The sequence below is a fragment of the Hesperophylax consimilis genome, chromosome 25, assembly GCF_061612785.1.
Source record: "Hesperophylax consimilis isolate HC1 chromosome 25, BYU_Hcon_1.0, whole genome shotgun sequence".
Lineage (NCBI taxonomy): Eukaryota > Metazoa > Arthropoda > Insecta > Trichoptera > Limnephilidae > Hesperophylax > Hesperophylax consimilis.
In genome coordinates this window covers 6040701-6064425 of record NC_142860.1, presented here as the reverse complement: position 1 = coordinate 6064425, position 23725 = coordinate 6040701, and positions in this window count along the sequence as shown.

Here is a 23725-nt window from a genome sequence, read left to right as displayed (position 1 = left end):
GGGGTTTTGCACTTTATCCCCGGCTTTTCAAGGGTTGAGGCAGGTTTCACATCTTCATCTTCAAGATGCACCAATATTATTGCTACTCTATCAAATATTGAAGAATGGTATTGTATTTCACTAATTTCGCTCAATTTAAATGAGTAGATTGGCGTGTCTAATAAATGCAAATATTTTAAATGATTTTTGATTAGACAGAACATTATTTGCAAACAAAAGAGCAACACAGTATTCGAGTTCCGAAGACACAAAAGAATCTAACTTGTTTGTAAACGAACTGCATCAAGGCTATAAAGTTCAGTAATCCTTCAAAGGCTGGAAATACAAGCTTTATAAATAAACATATAATCCCAAATTTATAGTCTTACAGCTTTTAAGCACCAGGGGATAAGCTCCGTGCGGCGGAGAAAGAGTGGCAGAAAAAGCTCGCACCGAGCTCGGAACAAATATATTATTTTTAGCGATCGGGCGGTGGTGAAAAGCAATTTCGTTTTTCTGCACTGTATTTCTTCCACGTATGTGCTCATGGTAAAACGTTTCCATGCTAACTCAACACAGTGACTATTCAACACACCTTTAAAAAGAGATATAAAGTCATTAAAAACGATGAAATCTTTTTTTTTAACCTAACCTAACCTAACCTACTTAACCCAGTTAATAAAGTTTTTGTTTCATCACTTTCCATGACTTTATATAAGTTTTTAAAGATGTGATGAACTATCATTTTGATGATTTATTCAATATTCATTGTATTTTTAATTAATCATTAAGGTAGGCGACACATTACGCTATCCGCAATATGGCTTGGTCTATTTCAGCAGATCCATAATAGGCCTAGCTATATTAGGCTAAGCCACGAACATATAAATCGCTTATAACGTTGTCTGCCACCGTCTTTATTGTCAAATATTTAGTTCAGTAACTATACAGACGGTTCGAAATTATATTCTACTTCTAATATTTTCAAATATTAGCAAATAAGGATTTCTTTAAAAAAAATTTAAAAACATGTTTTTGCAAAAAGAAAATTAATAACACAGCATTATTTAAAGCCCTGAATTATTGTCATAAAATAATCCAATATTACTGTAAGTTATGTGTCATGCTTATTTTTTTTTTACTAGTTTATTTTCTAAATGTAATGTAACAAATAATGTTCCCATTTCAATACTTCTATGAATAATACTGGCCATAAATTAAATGCGGAAATATTCCAGTTCACAGTAACTATTCCATTCGCCCCACTATTATTTGACTCTGAATGGGTTTCCCAATTTCGTACTATTCCATAAATGGATGAATTCCAGGGAGCATTTTGTCCTTCAGTGCACTTTCATGTTTGTTGTGGCTAAGCCTAGTTTTTTAAACAGAGTTACGAATTGTTGAAATTAAAGTATTGATCAAATTATATTCACAAAATCACGAAATAAAAGAGTAGCATGTGATTTTCATATTATATATTATGGGAATGCACGCGGAAAATCATATTTGTTTTGTCACAAATTTTCTTGTTAAATAAAACTCCGGTTTCATCAAAACACTTGGATTTTAAATGTGATAGATTGAAAATAGCTTTGATATCTTAATTAGCCGATGGTTGGAATAATCTGGACCCTGACCTTGAAGTTCTCTCTTCATTTATTGTTATTTTATTCTTAACAGCTAACACCATCTATAATAACACAATAGTATAATTTTTTTTTTTAAAAGAAAGACAAACATTCTCGGGTTAAGAATAACCTGACAAAATCGGAAACCTTCTACTACCACTACAGTAAGCTGAAAATGTTGCGTGTTTTGATGGAGGACTTAGCCAGCCGAGGAATTGAACACACTACGCCCGAGTGGGACCCAAGCGCGATGTCGTCAATATAAAAACAACGTACGGTGTTTGAATACTTTTTGTAATTATACACATTCTTAAAAGGTACATTTCTCAATCTCTCAATCTATTTGATCATTAAAAATAATACTCCTCAAAAGATCCCCATTCATAAAATATTTTTAAACTTTGCATCTGTGACAAATATTTCAGAAATATTCCCATGCACAAAATTTCATATTTCTGTCTTGCAAAATTCATAACCTATATCTGTGAATTTTATTCAAAATTTCCCCCTAAAATCACTATTTAAGTATTTTGTGTACAATTTTTTATATTTCAAATGACCAATTATACAAACTATCCAAAGAAATGTCACGTCTCGACAGTAATTCGCTTTTAATATAATAACTTACTTCAGGAATTGTTCCGATCTGACAGCTCGTAGTAGAACCACGCTCGCGAACTCTGGCGGGATGAAAAGGTATTATCCAACACGGCCACCATCTTGAGTCGGAATAAGAACACAATACACATATTTAGACAAATGAAATGCTACATGGTCGAGTTAAAACAGAATTTCATCAAGCTGAGTAAATGATTTAAAAGGCCTGATTGTTTTACATTCCTTAAACATTATTTTTTAAGATTGCAGTCGACTCTAAAATAAAAACCAGGACTTGCATCAAACTACTGGACGTTTGAATTATGCAATTTATTGCACAGTTTCTTCATTCAACTGCAAGTTTCTATCTGAAATGCAGCGCTGGGTCCAATTGCTTCGAGAAAATGGTACAATGTGTGATGTCCTGCTTTATAGAGTATAAAGCTTTCTTTTTAACGAAGCTTTTGAACCTGAATCCATTGAGTGTTTTTTCACTTTTACAGCTGGGACCAGGATTGGAAAGTTTAATCTGTAAATACTGAAACGTTTTCTCTACGAAGTGCAAATATAGAATGATTGTATGCATTTAAATGCTAGCTTTAGATAAACGTATATTTTTTTACTATTTTTCGTTATGTTTTGATTATTTTATTGTGAACTAATTAGTTTTATGAATTTTAGAGTAAAATTCCCAAGTCGGTAAAATATATCATTTGTCAACACCAGAGTGGTTGATTCTCTTATTTTCAGATACTTCTCAACCATTCTCTTACCCGTCTCTTTCCCCTTCCTACTCGCAGAAGACTCATAACACTTACCCAATATGGGGATGTCAATGTCCCACTAGCTCAAGTTAAGAGCAGTTCAGGCTTTTGTGAGGTATTTACGTAAAATTTCACATTCAGAATCGAAACATTTCTAAAATAACTAGATCTGAACAGCCACACACCTCTCAACCTTCCTCCCCCCTTCGCAATTCTTTCAGTTTCCTATATTTACCAAAATTACGATTTCTATAGTCCAATTGGATCTAAGCATTTGAATCTCTTTGTTATACTCACGTAAAAAATCTATTTTATTATTCGACAGTACGATTAGGAGACATATATAAGAATACTTTAGAAGAACCTTTATTTTAATCAAATCAGATATAAATTTGAATATTTGTCAACCAAAAATACTTAATTTGTTAACGCTTATGGCCGCTTATGGCTTATGGCTGCAACATAGTATTTTTTTTTAAATGACAAATATTTTTATTAAATAAAATTGTATTTAATTTTTTGAAACAATATGAGCGATTCATAAACGAAATTATGAAACAGAAAAAATACGAATTAGGAATCGCTAATATTGTCTTTTATAAATAAATATTAAAATTTGTAACTCATTAAGTTATTAAGAAAAAACAAACTATATTCATTTGTGTGTACAACCAAAAATTGTATAGTATTGATGAAGAGAATGTTATAATCTTTTCACTAAATATTGTTCAATCATAAAGTTACCAATTTCCCAAAAACAATACTCTATTTGTCTTTCAATGAGAATATTATTTGCAGAAGGAAATATAAACAATAAAATCAGTTTTCGTGAACTAATCATTAATGTATTTATTGTTATTAAGTTTAATTTGTAGAACTCCATTTTATTTTTTAAATTTTTTTATATACACAATAATATTATTATTGGGTTTATAAAAACAGTTTATTTTTAAACAAGTTCTGCTGTGTAATTATTATTACGCGTGACAGCTGTTTCGCCCTCTAAAGGCATTATCAAAAAAATGTGGCTTAGATATTGCCTTCCGCACAAATAACAACTTAGGATCATCTCTTAAAAACTCAAAAAGTAAGGTACTCAAATTACAAAATAGTGGCATTTATAAACTCCAGTGTGACGAATGCAACGTTGTTTATGTTGGACAAACGGGCCGGTCCTTTAACACTAGGTTCAAAGAACATATAAGATCTTTTAAAAATAATAATAAAATACAATCTCAATTTGCCAAACATCTCCTAGATGAAAATCACTCACTTAATGATAATAATAAACCAACTCCGTTGCACGTACAAAATAAAGGCCGTAAACTGAATCTTTTAGAGCAGTTAGAAATTAACAAAAATTCTAATAATCCGAAAGCTATTCTAATTAATGAACAAACCAATATAATTCGTTCACCCCTACTAGATATCTTCAAACCTAGTGCAAATACGAGTGCACATTGAAGTACTTAATTATACTATTAAAATAACCCTATGAGTCATCGTTTGGGAATAACTAACATTAAGACATTCAGTCAAATTTAAACATTACACTAATTGGGGAAACTTTACTAGGGTAATAACCATCAATAATTTCTAACATTTTTACACAGAAATCAATTAAGAAATCAGTAATTGAAATTAAAATACCTACCTAGAAATAATATAAATGTATCGTCTGTAAGTGGGCTACCCACAGTTTGATAATGCCTTTAGAGGGCGAAACAGCTGTCACGCGTAATAATAATTACACAGCAGAACTTGTTTAAAAATAAACTGTTTTTATAAACCCAATAATAATATTATTGTATATATAAAAAAATTTAAAAAAAAAAAAAAAAAAAAAATAATCATTAATGTTTCTTTTTTTTCAGGTATTCTTCACAAATTTTCACCTGGCAATTCACCCCATCGTAAACACGCGGTGATGGTCCAGGTATTTATAGATTACCTGCTTTTGAAATCTTTCTAAAATAATTATTGATTATTTTATGCAGGAATTTTGGAAACAGGTTCTAAAACTTGCCGTGTTTTGAGATGTTTTAATGTGAACCGATTATTTAGGTGAGTCTATTAGTTACGCTTCACGCAAGCTTTAAATTTGCGTTATAAAGAGGTTATAAATGATGGCCTCATAATTTATGTATTTATCTCTCATATTCTTTTAAACTTTTCCATTGTATTTTTTGTTTGTTTTTACTCTGTTTTGTTACGCATTTCCACCGAACTTATTCTTTCTTCGTTTCAGCAGATTCTAGGGCAGTTTTAATTTATCTTATTTGCTTTTTGGTATTACACAAGGCCGAAATTTATTCAACAATTGTCCACCACCAAAACCATGTATCTTTACCAATAGTATTCGCTATGATGTGTACACTAATTTTATTACTCTATTTAAATATTGAAGAAGATAATATTGAAAAATCTCGGTGAAATGTTAAGACACAGAATATAAAAAGCAACGGTAGTAACTGGAAATCAAACTAAGATTAGTTTTACCTGAACAATACTCCAAATTGATACTAAGGCCAACTCATATATTATTAATTTTCTTCGGTTATTTTTACTACTCATTTCGATTTAAGAACAAAAATACCAGTAATATCGCCTTTTTTCATTTTCAGACATTTTTTGATTATGTTTTGTATTTTTATACGTCTCTCTCACGGCATGGGCATTGAACAGGGCCCCTCGTGAGTTTTAGCTGCTCTTGAGTTTTGAGTGTGATAATGTTCTTTATTCGATATTATTGATGTTGTTTGTCTAAAACTATTTTTTATGAAAAAAATCGATAATGCCATTTAAAAAAAAAAATATCACTCAAATTCACCCAAAAGTCACGAGCCGCCAAGGAAGGGTTCGGCAGACTTTCATGTGAGAAGAGCCAAGTTGTCAAGGAAACAGTGAGTTCTGAATAAAACTATAAAGAGCTAGAATTTCCTGTAAAGATGAGCTAAGAAGCTAAACCATTTCCGTCTCCCGAGTAAAAATAAATGCCGCCAACGGAAATTGAACCCGCACCTTCTGACCACTGATCTACGTCGGCTTAGGTGAGATACTTTCAATTTGTATGGATATTTCAGGCGTCTAATTATTGCTAATAATATTTTTTTCTCCTATGTGCTATGCATAAAAAAACCTTGTCTTATAAACATTAGTTTATTATTAAAAAAAATGAAAAATGATTAAGGCAAACCTATTAAATGAAGCATTTTAACCACACTGATAATGTTTTCGTCAATATTTAATATTCCTTACGGACTTCCCCATTTATGATTTGGTGGTATCAATTTGGTTCTACCAAACAAACGCCCCGGGGAAATCAATTCTGCTGCATTCAGTAATCATATATCGGCATTCATATGTTTTCAAATGGTCTCAACTGGGTTTTTCAGAACACTCACATTTGCTGAACAGTTCTTGTCTGAATACTGATGAAATAACTGAAAAGCAATAATTATTATATATTGCCTACATCTTAAATCATTCTTGGCAAAACGACTGTCAAACGAAAAATGTGAATGAGAAAAAGATTCAATTGTTTCTAGGAATTGAATCCAGGATCTCGTTCTTGCCGGGAAAGTGCTCTGACCACTGAGCTTATTCGACAATATCAATTTGCATCATATTAATATCAATTCGACAATATCAATTTGCATCGACTTAAATGCAATCGAACCGAATTAAATGCAATCTAGAAAAAAAAATCACCATATATTTGTTGAAAAGTAAAAAAAAATAAAATGTATGTATTTATCAAAAACACTATCTAGATTGCATTTAGTTAGGGTAGAATCTTACAATCGTTCAAAAACATAGTAGCCAAAAATATTTGTCAAGAAAATGAAGAGCTAACGTTGGCAGCTGTCAGTCGAAGTGTGATACGGTTAAATATGACGTAAGTTGATATTGTCGAATTAGCTCAGTGCTAAGGACACCCCACAGGAAAAGGTCCTTGGTTCAATTCCTAGCTGCGACTAAATCTTGTTTTCTCTCTTTTCTTGTTTTTTTTTTTTTTTTTTTTATTCTATATAAAAGAAAATTACATTTTTCACTTATTTAACTAGAAATAACATATATATTACACATTAATATATTACACACTGATATTATTCACTTTCATTGTTTTGTTGATTGAGCATAAAACTGAGCAATTTTTTTTAAATGTACCTATACTTTTTTCATTTTTAATTTCGTCTGGGAGGCAATTGTATATGTTGCTTCCCTCGTAACCAATGGATTGCTTGCCATAATGAGTATGTATGGTGTTTAAATGTATTTTATCGTGTTGCCGTGTAAAGTGTGTGTGTACTTGGGACGTTTTAATGAGTTCTGTATTTGTATGTATGAGTTTATTATTTATTTTGTAAATAAGAAGACATGTATTATATTCATATAATTTTCTTAATTTTAATAGTTTTGTTTCCATATATAATTTTTTTGTTGATGTTCTAGATTTGAAGTGAAATAGTTTTTTGATTACTTTGTTTTGTGTTACCTGTAGTTCGTTTATATATGTTTCACATGTATTTCCCCAGATTTCAACCAAGTAGTTTAAATGTGAGTGTACGAGGCTATAATATAAACCTTTTTTAATTTTATTTGGTAACAGATATGATATCCGGCTGAATACGCTAATTAAGGGGGTGATTTTATCTTTAATATCTTGAATATGCTGTTTAAAAGTTAGGTGTTTATCAATGCACAGTCCAAGATGTTTCTCCTGTATCAGGATTTGCAGGTTGTTATTTTCAATTTTTAAGGGTACATGAGGAGGAATTATTTTACGAGTTGAGCTTAAAATCATGTATCCTGTTTTTTTAACATTCATTGTTAATATATTTGATTGGAGCCAACTGTTAATTTGGTCTAAGTCACTCTGTGCATTTTCTAGTAAGATGTTTAAATCTTTACTCCAGTAGAAAATTGCAGTATCATCTGCATATAAAAAAATATCACCGTTTAAATCTAATTTTCTGTTTCACATCTTTCGTTTGAGAGTCGTTAATGTTGTCTTCAATGGTTAAATATTATAATTTAAGCTTTTATTTAATATCGCAAACTAAAACTTTCAATAATAATGATACGAGCTTTAAAAAAATGTACACAAGATAATGCATTTGTTTTATCACTATATTTGCAAAAATATTGGATACTAGCTAAGTTATGCTCACATCTGAGCTTCGTCAAGGCAATATTAAATTAAGATCTCATTTGTATTCAGTCAAAACTACTGAATTCTTTTCAAGTCAGTTATAAACCTCAAGTGTTTTGTGATTGTGACATGTTCTCAAGCGGAACATCAATGTCAGCATTGTACAAATTAATTTTGGCGCTGTTAAAATTTCTTTTTTAAACAAAATAATGAATGACCACGATAATAACAAAGATTACTCAATGAACTAAGATTACCGACCTCAAAAGAAAAAAAAAATATCTGGAAATTATATTTAATTTTTAAGATAATGACCAAGATGACTCAATGAATTAAGATTACCGACCACAAAAGAAAAAAAAAATCTGGAAATTATAGTTACCTTGGCATCCAAGAAATCATTACCATAAAAAATTTAACAAATCGCCTTTTGCCTCCATTCCTTGCATAAAGAGTAGTAGATGCATGGAACAAGGTACCACAACATGTCCTTTATGCTTCTCAAATTAACCAATTTAAAGCTCGATTAGATTCTGATTTGGAGAGAGGAAAGGATTAACTGATTTAATCAAATAGTATGAATAAAATAAATTTTAACAGGGTTTTCACTATCATTTAGAAATTTCTTCCGAAAGGTTTACATATTACTACCTCTACCATAATACCCCTTTATTATTCGACTACTCAATTAACAATGCCAACCTAAAAATATTCTATGAATTCAATGACCTTGGAGTTATCTTTGACTCCAAATTACGCTTCTTGAATCACATTAATAGCATTACCAGTAAGAGATTACAAATGCTTGGATTTATTCTCAGAATCGCTAAAGACTTTAATAACATGAAAACTATAAAATTACTATACACGTCTCTGGTTAGAAGTCAGGTTGAATACAATTCAACCATTTTGTGTCCTCATTTCAACTCCCATCGTTTACAAATTGAAAAAATTCAAAATAAATTTTTACGTTTTATTAATTTCAAAATTGGTATTCCTATTATTGAAATCAATTATGTCAATTTACGCAGTAAACTTAACTTATCGAAATTATCTGAAAGGCGAAAAATATTTGATCTCCTTTTATTATATAAAATTATTCATTCAAGGTTGGACTGCCCTGACACTATAAATTTGCTATCTTTACATATACCTCCAAAATATACTAGACGGAATATTTTATTCTACAACAATAACTTCACTACAAATTCTGTGTTAGAAAGAATACATAGGTTGGGCAATGAACTAAGTGATGTCGCTGACATATTTAATTTTAACTTCAATACATTTCAAACCAAATTAGTCCACCACTTTTCAAATGTAAATAATGTGTTAGAAATCATTATATTTCATTTCGATTTTCTATTGTTTGTTTTATACTGTTGTTAAAAAGGAAATTTGTAATTTTTATGTACTTAAAAGCCCAATAGGGCGTCAATAATAAATAAATAAATATCTAATGAATGCATACATAATAAAAATAAAGAGAAAGTTGATGTTTTGTAATCAAGTCGTATGATATATATATAATATATTTTCGGGTGCTTACATTGCTAACGCGAGGTAAAGCTTATGATATTTATTTATTTATTTTATTGATACATGATTTAGAGAGTACATGTTGTTTTTTGTGATATTTCACCCTCCATGCTAGGGTTGACCCTGTGTTATAGCGGGTGAATTTTACAGTTTGCGGAGATAGAATCTATACATTACTATAATATAAAAAAGAAAATGATGTTTAGCTAGTTATGGTTGCAAGAAGAGGATGGAGAAGTAAGAAAATTATAAGAAGATGAAAAATTTGAGAAATCATTAGTAAATAGATGACACTAATTAATTATGTACATACTATACCGCTGTTAGGGAATAAGGATATATTATATTTTGTCTGAAAGTTGATTAAATTGATAGAGTGTAGAATGAATGGGTATTATAGTTGTAATATATTCGGTGTGTAAGGATCCATTTTGTTATTTGTGTTTTAAGGAATGGGGTTGACTCACGGTTTTTAGGTTTTCAGGGATAAGGTTAAAGATTTTAGGAACTAGGAAGAAAAATTGTCTTTGAGCTGACGTGGTATGTAGTGAAGGTACTTTGTAGTGACCGTCGGCTATTGTTCTGGTGGTGTAGTTGTGTTGTAAGAGAGTTTTGTTTTTATATTTGAACAGGAAATGTATTAGCGAAAATTTTAGATGGAGTTGTCGTATGTTTAAGACCTTATACTCTATGAGGAGTCGAGTGGAGGGATATCTTGTCGATAGCTTGTTAATGACACGTAATACCATGTTTTGTGCTATACATCAAAACAATGTACTACGGAATTGTACATATTAAAAATTCCTACAAAGAATCTGCAATGATATATGTCTATCTCATAAGGGTAGGTAGCAGCAATGCCGAGTACACGTCAACTAGTATTTTATAAAACAACTCAATTACTTTAGACTTATTGTGAAATCAGATAGCGCATCAGCAGAATGCTGCTTACTCAATAAATAATCAATTTTTGGCAGCGAATTTTAATTAAATGCACATCTGGGCTTTTAGATAGATTAATTACAAGATCAGAGTGTACTTATGAGCTATAAAAAATTATAAAAAGTTTTTCCGCATGCAAAACTGTAAAACTGATAATATTGATAATAAATGATAATATAATATTAAACAAAATATAAGATAATCCAATAAAACTACCTTTCCTACGCTATTATAATTTGAAGGATTCAGCAAAGTGCTAAAAAAATCAAAGAGATTGCATATTTTTCATGGATACACAACATTTCGCTAGTTTGAAACTTTGTTAATTTGTTAATACACCCCTTTTAACACCCCTTTTAACACCCCTTTTAACACCCCTTTTAAACTTAGTTCAACGCAAAATTTCGTTTGCAGCAATAATATCAATCAATTATGGTGATAACAAAAAAGGAACATTTTTAATTTAAAAAATACGTAAAATTACTATACTGTTCTCGTGGATTAAACGAAGTGATATCAAATATAACTGAAGAGCTGGTATTTACATATTATTTACAGATACCGAACACTGTCATGTTTTGAAAAGGTTCAGATGTGTGTTATAAGCTGTCAAGAATGAAAAGACAACAAAGATATAAATTTACACAATAGTACAGAGAGAAAATATTTTATTACGAAATGCAACACGCCCACCGATCTTTATGAAGATACTTTTCAAATATATTTAGGTTGGTAATGTACTCTCGATTCCGTTCCGTCATTTTTTTTATTTATTGTGTATTTTTTTCATTTATTTTTTTATAATACTCGGATAAAAGGTACTCCGCTCTAATATCACACTATACCTACTTACTTATTACAAAGTGGATGAGTTTGTGTATTTAGAAAGTATATTTACGAGATATGGGAAGGCTGACAGAGATATTTAAAGAAAGGTAAATGCAGGTAACTCCATTAATGGAGAACTGAACGCAGTTGGCGCTAACAAAAAATTGTCCAAAGAAGCAAAGCTAGCAGTCTACAATGGAGTGCTAGTACCTACCCTGATGTACGTAAATGAGGTGTAGAACTGGCAGAGAAAGGATGAAAGTAGACTGAATGCTGTAGAAATGAGATTCCTGAGGCGTATGTGTGGTAAAACCATGAATGATCGTGTGAGAAATGTGGAGATCCGCAAAGTGTGCAAGGCTGATGTAAGCGCAATGTGTAAGATTAAGAAAGGGGCGCTTAGATGGTTTGGGCATTTAGATCGAATGAGCGATGAAAGGAGTGTATGGAGAATGTATGATGCAAATGCGAATGGTAGCAGAATTCGGGGACGCCCGAGGAAGACTTGGCACCATTAAGTGAATTGTATGTTTGAGACGATGTATAAATGTGAATAAGGAAAGAAGTGTGTGCCAAGACAGCGTTGTTTTGCGGGGAAACGGCGTGATGGTTAGTCAGTTGGTTAGTAAGTTAGGTGTTGTGAATTTGGTCAAGTTTTTTTCAAGTCAAGTATCTATTATAATTTCGGAAGCGGGTACGGGTACCGCCTCCCCCCCCCCGGGCCCATTTATTGAATAATAAAAACCTCTGCCATAGGTCACCCCAAGTGATTCGTTATGTTTGGTGACTTAGCAGGGATACCCGAGTTCATGGAGTGACGTTTGTGTATGTATGTCTTGCCGGTGGATCCGGGCCGGATTTATATAGATTGGTTGTTTGACCTCTCGTGTTGGACTCTTTCGACCCGTCGTCTTGTACCGCGAATGAAGGGATAGATTCACACTGACCCGCATATTCTTACCCTCTTCTCATACCTTTTTGTTTCCCAGAACTTTCTCTCCTTCCTTGACTGAAAAATTCGATGCTCACTGTATCCCTTAAAACCCCAGGCATTGAGAGAAATTATTTCATGCAGGGCCTCCTGTGCTGAAAAAATTTAAAAATTTCTATACTAAATTTATTTCTTATATATCTTTAATTTAAAAACAAGTCGTTTTACTTGTTTGTTTTGTTTTCTTATGGAACAATATTGTTTAAAGACGTGTTTTGTAAAAAAAAATCTGAAATAAATCAAATTGAATGATCGTCCTGCGGAGCGCAAAAACAAAAAATCGATTGGTAATCATTCGAGCGATTAATGTCAACGAATTTAAATGATACTGTATATTTCTATATGTATTTTATCATTTATTGAGTTGAGTTACGAGAGTCACTTAAGAAAAGTCACGGACAAAAAACATAATTAAGTTTATACATTTATAAAAGGTTATAATATTCTTAGAAATTTTACAGTTTGAACCCAGGTGGTTAAAGCAGATATTTTCAAAACTTTGCTGAACTCTATTACCTGCTGCTTCTATTTACATTATTTTGTTTCGTCTTAGAACATCTTTCATCTATCGCTGCGAAATCCATACATCGATTTGTGGTATTTACAAAAAATAACTTAATCCACTATGAGATTCAAAATTACAAAACAATATATCAACAATTCTACCCCTATCGACCATCCCTTAAAACTTATTGTTTCCTCCTTTCTTAAGAATAAAAAGAGTTCTTTAATTAAACCGAAATATGAACGAGCCGCAAAAAAAACAAAAATTAATTATATTCCATCCCTCTTTTTGTTGGGCCTCGGTAGGACCCAGATTATTTAGGGTTGAACGCAAATAATAAATACACATATATTACATATTTGGGATTTCATTGCATAAAAAAATAATACGTTTGTAGGTTCTTTGTTGTAAACAGGGTTGTCTAAATGATGTCAAACATTGCCAAAAATTAATTACATATTTTCGGCACGTTTCATAGTGGATGATACTGTATTCCAGGTGAAGAACACCATTCAGAATTATTGAAATGTTTATTGAAATATAATTGACCAGGTCTGAAAAAAATGTATTACCCCACCTTCCTTATTCTCGTCTCCCTCCCCTCCCCATTTCCATCAGCCTCACAATATGCCTCAATCGAGTTTGTCATAGTATAACTGGCTACAGACGGTTGGGAGTAATTGCAATTGTTGTGCGATATTCACCAGAAAAAACGATACTCCCAAAAACTGCAAAACACCATTACAATATCTGTTAGTTATAATCATTGGCGTTTATTTTCATTATAGATTGTAAAGCAAAGTAATTAACTATGCTACCTCTCTGCAGGGGTGAGCAGACGACAATTCGTTAAAAAATCTGTCTTTGAGCAACCTTCTTGCTTTATTGACATTCATTTATCGTTTTGTAAAAACTTGTTCTATTTAAAAGAGAGGATGTTATTCTTACAAATGAAATTTAGATATCAATGTCAATTTTTGCGAGAAATTAGATTAAACTATTAAAATAGTCCCTTTCTGCTGTCCTGAAAATATGCAATTTTAAATACATCTATTTGAATTTTACTTTTTTTCCGGTTATGAATGAATGTAAATCTTAGAAGCGGAAATTCAACCGGACATCCAATGAAAGCTGAAACTCGTCAGAGCGACTCGATGTCGATGACAACGCATTCTATTAAACTTTTGGTGACAATCACGTACAAATAAGCGGATATATGCATTTCTCTGAAATTGGATGACATTACAGCAGTTAATATACAAGAAGGTTCAATCCTCATCCAAACAAGACAAAATAAAATATATATATTTTTTTTTTTTTTTTTTTTTGGATCTTGATATATATATATATATATGTATATATTTTTTTGTTTGGATGAGGATTGAACCTTCTTGTATATTAAAATAATTATATATATGTGTGGTATGATGTTCTCGGTTTACGGTCGTAACGTAGTCCTTAAAAGGACTTTTAAGGACAGATCTCACTGTCCATCTTCAGAGACCTTATGTCCTGAATTTTGTTACAAACTCTGAACGCTTTCGCGTGTCTATTCGGTCCAAAAGTCAAGGTACAAGAGTGTGTTATATATTTAAATACATCTTTTACTAAAATCGTTGTTTTATAGCATAAAAACTTTTTTTACCGTTCGATTTTTTGTAGATAAGTTTTCGCGTTTCTCACCCATTGAAATGTTTCTACATTTAGTATGTACGTAGGTAAACATAAGACCAGTGTGTGTTAGCAATGGATGCGAAACTGCTGGCAGGGGAACGTTTAATCACAGTGTCTCAAATTGCTACCATTTATATCAGACGTAATCTCACATCTTCTTGTGGAAATGCGCCGCCTAGGAAAATAATCCTCAAACGTTTTTATAATGAAAGTTAATCTGGATTTATCACTTTTATTCTGGCGTGACCAACCCTCTTTCATACAAAATTATGATATTACTTGGTTGCCTTTTTTTATTGTCATTTATGTATTGTAATAATTATTCAAACTATCCCCGTTGTCATTTTGATTAAGTTCACCCTGATGATGTTGGCTGATAAGCCAACGTAGGTACTTTTTATTTATGTTATGATTAACTTTACATGATTTATAAAAAAATATTTTCCATAACTGAAAGGCTGCATATCTTGACACAAGAATTCTCTAGTGAGTATGCGGCTTTTATTTTATTAGAATATACAAGCCTTGGGCAATTATATAAATAATTAATAAAAGGTTCAATGGATGTAACAAAATATTTTTTAAAGTATTTCTTTAACTGGCTGCGTAAGATCTGGCAACATAGCCCTTTGGAAGACTCACGCATGTGCCAGATGCGCCATGCTTATGTTTTTCACGGAAAAATGATTACTTTGATTTGTGATTTGTAATGTGTGATTTAAAACATGTTTTCGCTAAAAATTCCTATTCTTATGACAAAATTTAGTATTATATTAGATAATTCAATATATTTACTATTCTTTGTGTTCTTTTTCATTAGTTTAAATGTATTAATAATGTCACGTTGTGAACATAGTTTCATGTTACGTGAAAAAAGAGGATATTTTGTACATATTATTGAAAATTGACTTTTACCGCATGAATTCAATAAAACTAACATGAAAGTAATTTTTTTAATTATATAAATGACTTTTTACAATTTATATTAATTGAAATAAACAAAAATCGTCTTTTTTACTGTGCCGAAATGAATTCGAAATTTCTGTTTTTTTGGTTAACCACTGTTACGTAATACAAGTCACCCTACATAAAAAGGATGCTCACTTTAACCCCACTTTCCCCATGCAAACGGTCGCGGCATACGTGACGGACCACCCACAGTGTCCACGGCTCTAGACCCATCGCTGCCCGCCAAGTCGGCAGTCTAATTTTGACCCCGGTCACCTCAACAGCGTGGCCGCTCGCGGAACAAATTCAGCAACGCTCGCATTGATTGCCGCGCAAATTATGCATTATTAGAAACAGACGTGATCTTGTTCTAGTTTATAATTAATATTACGCACCCAAGTCACAAACATGTGCCGACATCTCCACTCCAGCTTCACCGTCGGAGCCTTGCTTCCGGTGAATTCCAAGTGTGACGCAATAACTATTGACCGTTGCGTACCCCGGAGACGCAGTACATCTACGGCTCGACACGCCATGCCGCTACCCATCATCAGAACCTGGAAACCTGTAAGCTTCCGTTACACCTCTTTCTTGTGTTCAAATCATTAATACATGTGAAATCCTCGTTTTATCCGGTCGTTACAGAGAGAGAAGAGAGTAGAGATCCAATTTAACCCTGTGTTTCTTTAGAAGATGATTAATATACCTTGTGCCTTTTACTCATGTGTTATTATTGTGATGGCCTTTCCAACCTCCTGACCGATGGACGAACTGATGAATGAAGAAGTCCTCACCCCTGATTGTATCCGAGTTCTCATCTGCTTACCCTTTCACTGAGCTAGCCAATTTATAACTCGGCTTCAAGTCCCGATGGGTTTAACCGTACCACAACACCACCTAATAAATAATTATATTACAGGGTTTTCCAATAAGAGGTGTTATTTTGAATAGCCCGCTATTTCGGCAGATGTTACTTTTGAAGCTGTCATTTTTTGATATTTGACAAATAGAAACTACGCCATTCATAAAAATGGTACGATACACGCTTCAACAACGCATTGAAATTATTAAAATTCACTGAGTGAATCAAATGCAAATCATCTTGAGTGATGATGCCCATTTCCACCTCAGTGGCTTTTTCAATAAGCAAAATTGTTGCAACTGTGGCTCGGAAAACCCAAGAGTTGTTGTTGAAAAGCCTCTCTATCTTCAACGTGTGACTGTTTGGTGCGGTATGGTCCGGCGGAGTCATTGGACCTTACTATTTCGAAAATGAGGCTGGAGCAACAGTTACGGTGAATGGATCGCTATCGAGAGATGATTAATAATTTTTTATGTCTGGAATAGGATGGTTTTGATCTGGACAACGTTAACTTTCAACAAGCAACGAAACCATTGATCTTTTACGATTGAATATCAAAATAACACCTGTTACTGGAAAACCCTATATTATATGATATATTATAACGAAATATTATTAAAAATTTTAATAATGTTCAATTGTATGAACGAGATAACAAGTGAAGTGACAATTTTCTTGTAAATTCTTTAAATAATAGGACTCTGCATTTTGATTTTTGAATGCTGTGAAATTTATCACGTTTTTTATAATCTAAAAGGTGATTTTATCCAGTTTTTTTGTTATTTGTTTTTAGGACATCTTCAAAATTATGAAAAATATACATAATTATCATTTCATATTTAAATAACAGATAAAAATTCCCATTGACTGAATAAGCAATGTGTATTTATTTGTTTATATGTTATGTAGGTATCTATTTTCATTATGTCAGTTTCTATTTTACGTTTCAATTAGAACGGTTTTTACATACACGGTAGGTTTTAAATAATTATTTTGGCTCAATATCAATTCCATGGGTGTAGAACTTTGTAATATTAACATAATTGCCAATCATTAGGATGAAATGGTGTATTGCCCTTTTTAAATTTGCTTTAATTTTCCTCTGGGAAATGATGTCATCTTGATTTAGGTGTGCAGTTTTAATAACGCCCAAACTCCGTGAACAAGAATTGTAGCGGCTGTGAGAAAAAAATTACTGACATTTTATATATTTTTGTACATTAACTCTACACAGAAGGTCCTGAAGAAAAATATTCCCTCAAAGCCTTTGTCATCTTTGGGGATGCTGTTTCGAGGGTTTTTTTACGAAAAGGAAGAAGAGAAAGTTCTGGGAACGAAAAACGTATGAGTGGTGGGTAGGAATCTAGAGCAGTGCTCCGCAACCGGTGTGCCGAGGCACACTGGTGTGCCGTGAGTCGGACACAGGTGTGCCGCGGTCAAATTCAATGTTTTTCACATTTTACAATATATCATTACGTATTTAATACACAATGACAAAATATTTTTCACAATATTGTCTATTTTTCACTGTCTGCAGATACTGTAAGACGTATTCTCAATATATTAGAAACACTAATTAGAAAACTGTTATTGGCTGAAAAATTTGCACCTAAAATCAACGAAACAACCGATATTAAAAATAAAAAAAAACAGTTTATAGCTATTGTACTTTTCGCTGACGGGCTTTATTTATTTTGTAAGGAGGTTCCAGAACGAACTACCGGTGAAGAATTTTTTCAAGTAACCGATGATTTCTTCAAAATATATAATATTAAATGGAGCAATTGCATTGCTGTTTGCACGGATGGCGCTGCGGCAATGACGGGTAGTAAAAAGGATTTTGTCTCTTGTGTAAAACAAAAAAATCCAACGTTACAATTTACACACTGCTGCATACATCAAAAAGCATTGATGGTCAAAAATTTACCGGAGGAACTTTTGAACAAGATGAATGAATGCATTAAAATCGTAAACATAATTAAATCAAGAGCCCTAAACTCACGAATCTTTGGAATACTTTGTGCAGAAATGGGAGCCGAATATGAATCCGTATTGTTTTGTACTGAAATTCGTTGGCTATCCCGAGGCAATGTTTTGGCTAGATTGTTTGAGCTTCTTCACGAGGTGTGTGAGTTTCTTTTAAATCAAAATATGCCCAAACTATATCAGCACCTCGATGATAATTACTGGATAGCCAAACTTGCATACATGGCTGATATATTCGAGTATTTGAATGAACTTAATAACGAACTTTGGCAGAAAGAGTTACAAAAAGGATGTTTGGAAATGTACCAAAGGACCAACCATAGTACAATTGAAAAAAAGAACAATTTACTGTGGATCTGGCCCAACAACATTTAAGTTTGCTTCAGCAGAAATTTGATCAATATTTTTATTCAATTAATACGGAACAATACGATTGGATTCGAAATCCTTTTGCAACCAATGTAATAAATTTTATGGAAGCACTGCCTCTGCTAATTCGAGCGGAATTTACAGATTTAAATAATTACATGACGTTAAGAATTCACTTCTCCGAAGATCCATTAGATGTTTCCTGGATTAACGTTAAAAAAGAATATCCTCGCATTTCCGTCAAAGCATTCTTAACACTAGTTCCATTTTCAACGACATATTTATGAGAGCAAAGTTTTTCAATGCTTGTATTAATTAAAAATGATAAGCGGTCATGTTTAAAAGGTCTTGACCAAGAACTTCGGATTGCGCTGTCAAAAATCGAAACGAATATAAAACTTTTGTGTTCATTGAAACAAGTGCAGGTTAATTTAACAATTAATCGCTCATTAATTTATTATTATTTTATAATAATTATTAAGATTGCGTAAAAATAAATATGTTATAGTTATATGTCTATATGTATACTTTTCAAATAAAAAACAAGAAATTATTGTAAAATTTGTGTATCAATTTAACATCTATATATTTTAGATTTTTGGTGTGCCGCGGAATTCTAGGAAGAAATTTGGTGTGTCGTAGGTGAGAAAAGGTTGCGGAGCACTGATCTAGAGGACGTATGAATTTATCCCTTCCAACCGGCTGGATAGGTCAAAAGTTCTCCCTCAACCAATTTCAAGGTCAATCTCAGTACACATCACGCACTGCAAGGAATTTTAGAGATAACCGGGAGCTTATATTTTTATTTAATTCCTTAGTAAGGAGTAGACTTGAAAGTTGGTCGGTGATTTGGAGTCCACACCAGGTAAAGTATTCTCTCATATCGGAGAGAGTTCAGAAGAAATTCTTGAAATTTCTCTACACGAGGGAGTATGGCTACTACCCGTGGCTCTATCCCACTGACTTTCTTTTGGGTATGCTCGGAATGAACTATCTACGTGTCAGGAGGGATGTGCGCATTGCTTCACATTTCTTTAGACTGATTCGTGGGTGGTTTGAAAACTTGCTCATCATCGAGAGCATGCATTTAGACTATTTAGGTATCATTCCAATCACAGTCCTTCCCAAATATGAAATCACGAGCACCATCCTAAAAATTATCCAACAATCAATCCACAATAACATCAAGCTACTTTACAATCAAGACATCCACAACCACAATACTCGGAATAACAATAAAATCCGCATATTTAACACACACTACGAAAAATTTAATAAAATCTCTAAACTATATTATACACTCTAAACACTCTACAACTCTCTTCCAGATATGTATACAAAGAGCCAGCGTAATCAAAATATTCAAAGTAAGGCCTTAACAGAATATTTTTTTTAAACATATGAAAATGAAAATACGTAATTCTTATCGTGTTCTACTTTGTTTTGTTTCTTTCTCTCACCTTTTTATTCCCTGTATTTGTAATCGAGCATTATCTATTTTTAAAAATGTATTAGTGGGTAAGTACCTTCTTCAATTCCTACCTTGGTTCTGTGCTTATGTGTTTATCCCTGTCTGTTTCTTTTTTGTTTCTTCGTGTTTGTTCTACTTAACCTCCCTTTTTCTATATGTTGTAAGGCGCCAGCGTAAGAAGGGGCAGTTTTACTAACGTGGGAGACAGTGTGAAAAGGTGCCTTTGTACGGAGACTTACCAGTGTACATTTCGGTTTTAGCTCAGGTGGTAGAGAATTGAGTTCCGTATCTTCAGGTGTTAGGTCAGCCAATGGGCTTTTACACGGGGGACAAATGCTAATTCGACCACTGCATATTCGTCAAAAGAAACACAAAATGGGAGTATGAGAGTATATTCACAAAGCACAGTTACATTACAGATACACAGATGAAAAGGGTTCTTAACATCCTAAATATTTCTAGCTGTTTGTAAGGAACAATCTCTCTCTGTATTTAAGGTTCTGGCTGGCAAGCCTGAATGTTAACACGATTCAAATCATAAAAGGCACATAAGGAGAAATGGTTATTAATCAGCTTACATGAATTTGCAGGAGGAACAACCGTGCATGTTGAATCAGTAGTATGGCGGGATATCTTCTGTACTGTACGCGCCAATGCGCGTGCAGTTCTCCATTGTAAATTGGCACTGAATTAGATATTGGTTATTTAAAGTATTAGCACAAAAATAGCCGTTAATTTAGGCGCGCTACAGGGAGCGTCTTTGTTAATTGCAAGGCACACATGTTGTCAAGGCCGAGGTTGAATTGTAAGTGACCGTTGATTTCGTCAGCCAGCCTGCGCGCGCATTTTGCAGTGCCAACGTAGCCCTGTGCAATGCGACGCATGCGTACAGCGAACAAAGGTGACAACTTAGCTAGGTAATTTGGATTCGCGGGAGTTTTGAACGTGTCGATTCGTTACGTGACAATGTGTACTGTTTCGTATGTGAAACTTATAATATTGATATAAAAATACCAATGATTGAACCTATTAACTCCCACTTATCTATTGTAAGTTCCTCTTGTGCTACAAATAAGTTTTGTAACTCATCAGGATTGCTTTAGCAAGAAAACTAAATATATACAAAATAAAACATTCATATCAAATTCATTTTTTAAAACACAAATAAAAAATAATTATTTCGTTAAAAATATTATTTCTGATAATATTTTAGATTGTGAATATTTTTTTAATTTAATCCAATTGTTAACCATATGCGATCATTGTTTGTAAAAAATAACTAGACAAATTATTATTCTGATTAATTATCAGATCATTTTTTTATTGTTTGTTTTTGGGGTGTTATGCCGTGTTGCGCTAACTCCTTCTTTAGCCGACGTTTCGGACAGCGTTGCAGTGTCCATCATCAGGGCAGATCCGGGAGATCCGAAGATGCCCTGATGATGGACACTGCAACGCTGTCCGAAACGTCGGCTAAAGAAGGAGTTAGCGCAACACGGCATAACACCCCAAAAACAAACAATAAAAATGCTTTTGGCCGTGAGAATCTAAAAACTAACCAATTATCAGATCAGTTCAAAGACGATACGTATCAGTTCGAAAGAGAAATGTCTTGTGGACGTGCTTCGTGGTCCAAATATTCGACCGATCTGGATTTACATATCAAATACAAAACGACGTCATTATTGCGAAATTCAAATGTGATCTACGATGTCAGGCAGGTGTAAGTGAAACAGAGTGCGTACTAAATGGAACATTTATTTCCATTCAAATTTTATGGAAGGCTTTTCTAGTTTTTTTTCTTTATTCAGTGAATAAAACTAAATAAAGGAAAAACGCATTATTTTTTTTAAATTTCTCCTTGTCGCTCATTGTTCGAATGGGTCAATACATTTTGAGGACTGAAAGGATTAGTTTTCACAGTCTGAGAGAGATTTTCAGCACTAGCGCTTTGGGCTGAGTTTGGGGTTGGAATTCGGGCTGATGTTAGAGTAAGGGTTAGAGACACGTAAGTTGTGGGGAGAGATGACAGAAGAACAGAAGATCAGTTAATATTTTTTTTAAAGATTGAAATTGAGATAAAAGAAAAAAAAACATCCCGTAATAAACTAAGTTTTTTTTTACTATAATACATCATTTTAGTATTAACTATTTTTTTGGTTTGACTGGGGATTAAACTTCTCCCCAGGGACTAACTAAAATGACTGAACCATGCTATAACTTAAGCCAAATCCTAATTGGATGGTACCGAGATTTATTTCTGGATTAACTGCTATATTTTTTTTATTATATCAACCAAATTTAGAAAACTGCGTGTGTGCGCGCGACAAGTTCATCGAAAACGAGTATCTTTGCCAAGTTTCAACTCAACTTAATTCTTATGTTTGATAACTTCATTTAGGTGTTAAATGTATCAGAATCTATACAATAAAGCAAAAATTTGTGTATCTGAAAAATGCTCTAGGATTGTGAACTCTGGCGTTATGAAATTTTCACTGTTTTTTTTCTTCTTAAATTAACAAGTTATGGCTACGCTTTTCAGTTCAAAAATGATTTTTCAATAGAATTAATTTTTAATATAGGCCCAAGGGTTGTGGCTCCAAGTGGCATTATTTAAAAAAAAACAACATTTTTTATTGCTTCTTAGTGCGTTTACGCCATTGAGCGGGATGGATGGTTAGATAAAAGAAAAGAAATTCACTCTGCAAAAACAAACAATCAGTAGAAACTCCACAATTATTTCGTGTAGGTCTTGAGGTGTTACCATAAATTATTTCCAGTGACGAACGAAAGACGTTTTCATGCCAATACGTAACGGTAGTGTAAAGATACTTTCCACACAATTTTTATTTTTCATTAAATCAGAATAAATATATGATTTTTTTCAAAAAAATTTCACAAAATTGGACACAATTTGAAAGCAATGCTGCATTCCTGATTACAAAATCCTTCTTCAGGTTCAGGGGGCATTAATTCTCGGCGACTTAATGCTGAAAAATTGCAGTGAATTTATTTCCACGCCAGCAAAACACATTTTATCGGATAAGCGGCGCGCGGATCCATTGTCGTGAAACCAGAGAGACGGATACGAAGACGGAGGTGGTACTGCGGCCATTGTATTGGTAGTACTTAGATGGGGGTTCCGGTGACCGGGGTGAAACATAAGACGTCACTATAAGAAATAATGGTGTCCCTTGGGTATTCTGTTCTCTTGGAATTTCAAAGTGATTTGCTGTTCATTACCACCTGTTAGGTGACACTCTATTGACTACTTGGTCTCTGTGAATGAGTTTCAATTTATTTTATTTTTTTATATGAAGCAGGGAGTCAACAACAATCAAATCAACCTAAATAAAAGTCCAATACTTAGGTTGTTCATTATTGATAAAGATGGAAATCTTCCAAAACCCTCACTACCTCTAAGCCCAATTTTTTACAACCATATGCAAAAAATTAATAGATTGATAACACTTGTTACTCATAG